Below are 7084 nucleotides of genomic sequence, written 5' to 3' on the forward strand. Positions count from 1 at the left end.
AATGGAGCGGGTAACTGACTTATTGGAAATCATACATACTGATGTGTGGAGTACGATGATCATTGAGGCATTGTGGATATCGTTATTTTCTCAGCTTCACTAATGACTTAAGTAGATATGTGTATATTTACTTAATAAAACACAAGTATGAAACATTTGAAAAGTTCATGCAATTTTAGAGCGAAGTTGAGAATCATCGTAACAAGAAGATTAAATTCCTATGATCTGATCGAGGAGGATAATATGTGAGTTATGAGTTTGGCACTCACCTAAGACAATGTGGAATTGTTTCATAGTTGACACTGCCTCGAAGACCACAGCGTAATGGTGTGTCCGAACATTTTAATCGTACCTTACTGGATATGGTGCGTTCTATGATGTCTCTTGCGGATTTGCCATTATCATTTTGGGGTTATGAATTAGAGACAACCTGCATTCACTTTAAATAGGGCACCATCAAAATCCATTGAGACGACGCCGTATGAACTGTGGTTCGGCAAGAAATCAAAGTTGTTGTTTCTTAAAGTTTGGGGATGTGATGCTTATGTCAAAAAGCTTCAGCCAGAAAAGCTGGAACCCAAAGCAGAGAAATGCGTCTTATAGGATACCTAACAGTTGGGTATACCTTCTATCTCAGATTCGAAGGAAAAATGTTAAGAACATAACATTTCTTGAGAAAGAGTTTCACTCGAAAGAATTGAGTGGGAGGAAGATCGAAATTGATGAGGTTGTTGAACCTTCACTTCAACCAGAAAGTAGTGCAATGCAGAAAGATGTTTCTGTGGAGCCTACATCGATTGAAGAGGAAGCTAATGATGATGATCATGGAGCTTCGAATCACGTAGGTCGACAAGGGCACACACTGCTCCTCAGTGGTACGGTAACCATGTCTTAACAGTCATGTTGTTGGACAACAATGAACCTACGAGCTATGGAGAGGCAATGGTGGGCCCAGATTCCAACAAATGGTTAGAGTGCTTGAAATGTGAGATAGGATCCATGTATGGAAACAAAGTATGGACTTTGGACGTATTACCTGAAGGGCGAAAGGCCATTCAGAATAAATGGATATCTAAGAAGAAGACAGACGCAGACGGTAATATTATCATCTATAAAGCTCGACTTGTGGCAAAGGTTTTTTCACAAGTTCAAGGAGTTGACTATGATGAGACTTTCTCACCCGTAGCGATGCTTAAGCCCGTTAGAATCATGTTAGCAACAACTGCATTTTTCGATTATGAAATTTGGGAGATGGATGTCAAAACAATGTTCCTTAACGGTTTCCTTAAGGAAGAGTTGTAGATGATGCAACCAAAAGGTTTTGTCGATCTATACAATGTTGACAAAGTATGCAAGCTCCAATGATCCATTTATGGACTGGTGCAAGCATCTCGGAGTTGGAATCAACATTTTGATGAGGTGATCAAGGCGTTTGGGTTTATACAAGTTTATGGAGAAGCTTGTATTTACAAGAAAGTGAGTGGGATCTCTATAGCGTTTCTAATATTTTATGTGGATCCCATATTGCAGACTGGAAACAATATAGAATTTTGAGAAGCATAAAAGAATATTTGAACAACATTTTTTCAATGAAGGACCTAGGAGAAGTTGCTTTCATATTAGGCATCAAGATCTATAGAGATAGATTGAGATGCTTAATAGGACTTTCACAGAGCACATACCTTGACAAAGTTTTGAAGAAGTTTAAAATGGATCAGTGCAAGAAAGGGTTCTTGCCTGTATTGCAAGGTGTGAAGTTGAGTAAGACTCAATGCCTAGTGACTACAGAAGATAGAGAAAAGATGAGTGTCCTCCCCTATGTTACTGCCATAGGCTCTATCATGCATGGAATGTTGCGCACAAGACCTGATGTGAGCATTGCCATAAGTATGGCATGTTTTAAAGTGATCCAGGACTGGAACACTGGACATCCGTCAAGAATATCCAAAAGTACCTGAAAAGGACTAAGGAAATGTTTCTTGTTTATGGAGGTGATCAAGAGCTCATCGTAAAGGGTTATGCTGATGAAAGCTTTGACACTGACCAGGATGACTCTAAGTCTCAAATCGGATATGTATTTATTCTCAATGGGGGGAGTGATAATATGGTGTAGTTCCAAGCAAAGCATGGTAGCTGATTCTACATGCGAAGCGGAGTACATAGCTGCCTCAGAGGCGGCTAAAGAAGGTATTTGGATGAAGGATCTTGGAGTTGTGCCCAGTGCACTCAATCCAATGACTTTCTTTTGTGACAACACTCGTGACATTGCTCTAGCCAAGGAACCAAGGTTTCAAAAGAGGTCCAGACACATAAAGCGACGCTTCAATTCTATCCGCGATTACATAAAGGAGGAGGACATAAATATTTGTAAAGCACACGTGGATCTGAATGTTGCAGATCTGTTGACTAAGCCTCTTCCACGAGTGAAGCATGATCAACACCAAAACTATATGAATGTTAGATTCATTACAATGTAAATCACATAGTGATGTGAGCTAAATTATTGACTCTAGTGCAAGTGGAAGACTGTTGGAAATATGCCGTAGAGGCAATAATAAAGTGGTTATTATTATATTTCCTTGTTCATAATAATTGTTTGTTATCCATGCTAGAATTGTATTGATCGAAAACTCAAATACATGTGTGGATACATAGACAACACACTGTCCCTAGTGAGCCTCTACAAGGACCACCTCGTTCATCAAAGATGGTCAATGTTTCTTGGCCATAGACACGAGTTGTCATTTGATAACGAGATCACATCATTAGGAGAATGATGTGATGGACAAGAGCCAAACAATGAACGCACACATATGATCGTGTCTGTTTATTGCTATTGTTTTCTGCATGTTCCTATGACCATGAGATCATGCAACACACTGACACCGGAGGAGTACCTTGTGTGTATAAAATGTTGCAACGTAACTGGGTGACTATAAAGGTGTTCTACATGTATCTCCGAGGGTGTATATTGAGTTGGCATGGATCAAGACTAGGATTTGTCACTCCATGTGACGAAGTGGTATATGACGGCCCGCCTGGTAATACAACATCACAACAAGCTTGGAAGCAATGTGACTAAAGAGTTAGCCACGAGATCTTGTATTACAGAACGAGTAAAGAGACTTGTCGGTAATGAGATTCAAGTAGGTATACAAATACCGACGATTGAATCTCGGGCAAGTAACATACCGATGGACAAAGGGAAATGCATACGGGAATGAATGAATCCTTGACATCATGGTTCGACAGATAAAGATCTTCATAGAATATGTAGGATCCAATATGGACATCCAGCTCCCACTATTGGTTATTGACCGGAGAGTGTCTCGGTCATGTCTGCATAGTTCTCGAACCCGCAGGGTCTGCACACTTAAGGTTCAGTGACGATTTGGTATTAATGAGTTATGTGTGGTGATAACCAAATGTTGTTCGGAGCCTTGGATGAGATCCCGGATGTCGTGAGGAGCATCGAAATGGTTTGGTGGTAAAGATTGATATATACGAAGTTGGTATTCGAGTTCTGAAAAAGTTTCGGGATATGCCGGTTTTGTGACGAGAGTGCCAGAAGTGTTCCGGGGTCCACTGGGAGGGTCCACCTGCCCCGGTCGGCTCCATGGGCTGTAAGAGGGGGCGCACCAGTCCATGGTGGGCTGGCCGCCCCTCCCACCAAGGCCCATGCGGCGGAAGGTGGGGGCTAAGCCCATATAGGGGCCGTCCACCCTTGCCTTGGGTGGCAAGGCACCCTATGGGGCCGTCGTGCCCCACCCCTTGGTCGCCCCCAAGGGGGAAACCCTAGCCAAGACTACCCCACCTCTCCTCCTATATACATGAGAGGGGAGGGAGGGCTGCAACACACACGCCACGGCGGAACCCCTCCCTCTCCCTCTAGACCGTCTTGTCCTCTAGTTTTCTCTGTGTTGCTTGGCGAAGCCCTGCCGGGGCGGCTACTCCACCACCACCGCCACGCCGTCGCGCTACCGGGGAACTCATCTACCACTCCGCCCTTGCTTGTTGGTTCGAGGAGGTAGACACATCATCAAGTTGTACGTGTGCTGAACACGGAGGTGTCGTCCGTTCGGCGCTCGATCGAGAGTTCGTGGGACAGATCGAGAAGACGTACCACTACATCAACCGTGTTCTTTAAGTCTTCCACTTAGCAATCTACATCGGTATGTAGATTAAATCTCTCCTCTCATAGATGTGCATCTCCTAGATTGATGTTGGTGAGTGTAGGTATTTTTTTGTTTCCCATGCAACGTTCCCCAACAACCCCTTGCCGCTTCATGAGCGGTACGGGCACACAAAATCGAAATTTATTTTGAACATTCGAGTTGGCACTTGCAAATTGACTTGGAACGACGTTGAAATACCACATATAGGTCGGTATGGTGAACTCATTTGGCACAACTTTCGATTTAGGATTTGGATGCACAAGGAGTATTCCCGCTTAGTACAAGTGAAGGCTAGCAAATATATTGAGAAGCGCCCAACCAAGGAACAAAAATCATCATAAGTGATCATTAAACATAACTAAAACCAAATAATGCAACACAAGTAGGATCGATTTTATAGCATAATTATTGACTTCATGTGTATGCATAGGGAATCACAAACCTTAACAGTAATATTCCTACTAGAGCATAATTACTCGTCAACATAACTCACATATCACTATCTTCATATCACAAAACTATTGCAAAGAATCAAGTTTAATACCCAATGATCTTCATGGAAGTTTTTATTATATGTTTCCTGGCCATTCATCACTTTGGACTAATTTTCATATATAGCAAATTGCCATTGCAAATAACATGCTCTCAAACAAATATAAGTGAAGAACAAGAGCGCAAGTTTCTTTAAAATTTTCAACTCTAAAAATTATTTAACTGAAGCAAGAGAGGATTTCTTCAAAATTTCAGCAACTCTTAAAATAATCTAAGTGAAGCATGAGAGAAAATTTGTTCAAAATAACAGCACCACCGTGCACAAAAAGATATAAGTGAAGTACGTGAGCAATTCCATGGCTCAAAATATTTAAGTGAAGCATATAGAGCGATTCTAACAAATCATAGCATAATTTAGCTCTCTCAAATGGGTGTGTCCAACAAGGTTTATTATGGAAAACTAACCAGCAAAGAAAGCAAAGAAACAAATGAGACAAGACGCTCCAAGGAAAACTCATGATATGTGATGAATAAAAATATAGCTCCAAGTAAAATTATCGATGGTTGTTAGGAGAAAAGGGGCATGCCGTCCTGGGCATCCCCAAGCTTAGTTGCTTGGTACTCCTTAGATATGACCTTGGGGTGCCATGGGGCATCCCCAAGCTTAGGCTTTTATCACTACTCATTCCTTCATCCATCGTGATCTCATTCAAAACTTGAAAACTTCAATCAAACAAAACTCAACAAACTTTTCGTGAGATCCGTTAGTATAAGAAAACCAAACTTTACTTTAGGTACTGTTGAAAACCAATTCCAATTCTGTTTTTGCATTATACATAATGTATTCTAATTTTGCCATGGCTTATACCCCCCGATACAAACCATAGAATCATCAAAACTAGAATCTGTTAAAAATGGAACAACGTGTAAAGATTCGAATTTTACTCATACATCTGTAACTCCAAAAACTCTAAACAATTAGAACAACATAGGAATTTGTATATCAATCTTGTGTAAAAAGTTCACACACTTTTGACGTTTCTGTGATTTTGAGGATTTTTCTACTGTACGCAAAAATTTCTGTTTTTCAACAGGATTAAAGCAACTAACACCCCACATGATCACAAAGGCTTTACTTGGTACAAACAATAAATAAAACACAAAAAACACAATTATAAGAGTAGCATAATTGTAAAAACACTCAAGGACATAAAGCAAAAGTGAAAAATAAATTTTATTCATTGGGTTGCCTCCCAACAAGCGCTATCGTTTTACGCCCCTAGCTAGGCATATAACATAGATTTTAAGTGATTTCATCCTTAGTGATTGATCCATAGGTTTCCCTCATGATTGATTCATATGGTAATTTAATCTTAGTTCTAGGGAACTGCTCCATGTCTTTTCTTAGTGGAAACTGAAATTTAATATTCCCTTCTTTCATATATATCACGACGCCTATACTTTGCAAGAACGGTCTACCAAGAATTATTGGACACGGTGGATTGCAATCATTATCAAGAACAACAAAATCTATGGGCACATCATTCATATTTGCAAGAATGAGAACATCATTATTCTTCACATAGGCACTTGAATAGTAGAATCCGCCAAATACAAATTGAGAAAACATTCTTCAATATTGGTAATAGCAAGCACATCACAAAGAGATTTCGGATTTGCGAAACACTAGCACCCAAAACCACATAAAGCACAGGACTCAAAATTCTTATTTTGGATCTTATTGGTGGGTTCCTATTCATCATGTAATTTTCTAGGAATTGAACTCTCTAGCTCTAACTTTTCTTCCAAAGCTTTTATTACCAAATGTTTAGTAAAATCTTTATCTTGTTCATAGGCATTGGATTAATTTATCATGCATTACGGCATAGAAATACACTCAATCAAACAGAATCTATCGAAATTAATGTTTTTGCAATCTAAAATAGTGGGTACGTCATTAGCTAAAGTTTTGACCTCTTCAATCCCACTTTCATCGATTTTTTCAATAGGATTTTCGCCCTCCAAACCATGGGAATGCATTCTAGCTAAATATGACCCTTGTTCAGTTCCCTCATCATTAATTTTAACATGACTAAACAGGGAATCAATAGAAGAAACACCAATAATTTTAATCTCTTCATCATTTTTATGAAAGCAATCGGTGAACACTTATTCTAGATTTTTTTAGCTCTAGGCATAACGGTTCTTTTCTTACTTTAATCCATGGAAACATATAAAGATTTAATTGATTCATTAATATCAACCTTAGGAATTTTTTTATTCTTGAGATTGTCTAAATCATGCATAATTCTGTCAATGCTTCTAGACATATCATTAATCTTGTTCAACTTTTCTTTTATTGTAGTATTGAAAGATTTTTGTGCATTGATAAATTCCCTAATATTACTCTCAAGATT

This window comes from Hordeum vulgare, chromosome 6H (genome assembly GCF_904849725.1).
Source record: "Hordeum vulgare subsp. vulgare chromosome 6H, MorexV3_pseudomolecules_assembly, whole genome shotgun sequence".
NCBI lineage: Eukaryota > Viridiplantae > Streptophyta > Magnoliopsida > Poales > Poaceae > Hordeum > Hordeum vulgare.